The sequence below is a fragment of the Molothrus aeneus genome, chromosome 5, assembly GCF_037042795.1.
Source record: "Molothrus aeneus isolate 106 chromosome 5, BPBGC_Maene_1.0, whole genome shotgun sequence".
Classification (NCBI taxonomy): Eukaryota; Metazoa; Chordata; class Aves; order Passeriformes; family Icteridae; genus Molothrus; species Molothrus aeneus.
In genome coordinates, this window is record NC_089650.1 from 44,760,701 (window position 1) to 44,763,200 (window position 2,500).

General features: G+C 34.8%; 1 protein-coding gene across 6 annotated transcripts in view; it reads left to right on the forward strand.

The window, feature by feature from the left end:
* The window catches only part of FOXP2 (forkhead box P2), a 405,238-nt gene that overhangs the window by 216,414 nt on the left and 186,324 nt on the right, over window positions 1-2,500 (forward strand). The window lies entirely within an intron of this gene.

Here is a 2,500-nt window from a genome sequence, read left to right on the forward strand (position 1 = left end):
CAGGAGCTGTTAGTTTACTGTGCGGTTCGGCGTGCAGGACGTGGTGCGGGCTTTTCCACCAGAGGGCCACATTACTTGAGACTTTGCTTCGCTTGCAATGAATTGTGCCAAAGTCGGAGCTGGGCAGTGAAGGGACCCTAGTGAAGGGACCAGAGTGACTTTTCTCAGTAAAGATACTTTGCTGTCATAGGTGTAATTAAAAAATGCTGGTTAGTTCAAAAGCACTGAAATAAAAAAGACAGTGTTCCTGTCTGCATGTGCTTCCGTGTGTATGAGCTGTAATATGGATGTGTAATTTTGAAAACATGGGAAAAGAGAAGAAGCAGCTTTTCTGCAGGTCTGTTTCCCTTCTCATTTTGAAGACATATTTTTTAAATTTGTCTGTTCGTGTTCCCAACAATTTAATGGAGAACTACTGTTATGTTTAAATCTGTAAAATTCAACCGTCCTCTGGCTGCTGACACCACCTAATTACAAGATGCAATCCATTAATTTTTGTCACTGTAAAATTTCTCTTCCTTTTAAAACCTGAACAAACAAAACTCCTACTTTTTCTGCCTAAGGAGTTGCCTCTGAATCAGGGAACACAGATTGTACTAATGCAGTGAAGCCCAGATTGTTTGGTAAGCAATCGGGGTCTGATTCTCCAATGTGCCCAGTACCTGCTTCAAACTCCTGAAAGTCTTCGCTGCCTCATCCTTTATTTGCTGAGCCCACTCAGCACCTTTGGAGTTCAAGCCCTTAATTTTAAATGCTGAGGTTTTTCATTTCAATGTCAGGTATTACGTTAATGGAAGGAAAGTTGTTTTCTGTCAGGTAAACTATTATAAAAGTGCTATTTTATAGAAACATGTTTTAACATGATAGATACATTGCATGTGCATGGGCCTCTGAAATAACAGGTCATAATAGCTCTTAAAATTGAATAATTTTTAGTGCTGAATTAAGCAGTGTACACTTGCTACATTTATAGTTGAATATTTTAAATGGTGACAGAAAATGTGGAAGAGGGAAATAGTTATAGATTGAAATATGAGAAGTTGTTAAGGCTTAAATCTGTGCCTTGCTTCAAATTCAAGTGTATTCTGTTTTAACAATTGAGCACTTAAAGCATGCCAGTCTGAAAAAATACAGGTTTCAGTGTCTTCATTATGTTCTTAGCAGGTTTCTACCTCTCTCTATATACATGATTATGTATATATACACCTTGTATTTTTATACTATTTTAATATAAAATTGTATACGTATAAATAAATATAAAATTTAATATTGTTTTTGTTGAAAATCATGCCATCATCTTTATTCAGGTGTTCAGGTTTTAACAGAATTTTAAAATCTTCGTTGAGAAAGAGTGTATCAAATTGGTGACTATGTTTAGGAAACTAAATTTAAGTGAAGTACTCTAAAACACAAAAATGCTAATAGAATAATGTGCCACTTACATGTTTCTCAAAGTAGCAGTCCTAGGCATGTGTAGCCAATTTGTCCATACAGCCAGAGATTCCGGTAGACAGCATTTGCAAAGACCACAGAGAATTACAACTGAAGATGAAAATATCCAGTTGAGTTCTAATAACAGACAGGTTCTGAGGGGACAGGCTTAGAAGTGACAATCTTTTCTTCAAAATTGTGATTAGATCTTAAATAAGCAGACAGGCAAAGTAAAACCATGGGTACAGTTAATAGGACTCAAGAGGCGTTTTATGGTAGGGTCTGCACCATAGGATTTAAATACAACTTGAGTTAGGCATATGAATCCTTCTATAAAATATGTTGATGTGAAACATAAACACTAGTAAACATACAGTAGGATGTCCTTCAGATAACAGGCATAGCTTTGTGCCACTTTTGCTTTTCTTCCCCTTTTTCTGTTTCTTTTCCCCCTCCCTGTTTTTGAACAGATGCCTTTTGAAATATGAATAAAGAGGAAAATGATGGTTGCTTTTATTACTGTCACTGTAGTAATTCTCTAAATGATGTTTTTAATATGTGACACTTGTCTGGAAAACTTTGACACACAGAAAAACAGAGGAAACCTTAGCAATTATTATTGTTAGGTTTTTTTATTGTTTAAATATGTGCAAGATGTACTCATTTCATGGTTTAACATTCTGGATTTAGCTTCTCTGAATCATTTTATTGGGAGTCTTCAAACAGAAAAATCAAGTTTTTTATAGCTCTTTTTTAAAGGAAGCAAGTAAATGATTGCTGGTTTTAATAATTTCCTTAAAGTAGGCAGCTGCGTAAAGGGATGCTAATGCTTAAGAAAAGGTTTATCAGCCAAGTAAAATCATAAAATAAGTTTTTACTGTGGCATGAATATTTGCTGGAGAAAGTTAAATGAGAGAAATTTTAGGCTATGCAGAAGACTAGTTAGGCTAAATTATTTTTTTTAAGTTATTTATGTATGGATTTATAGAAGGGAAATAAGATAAAACAGACTTTATTATGTTCTTGTAGGCAACTATATGGAGTTTGGACGCTTGTTATTTTCTTGATG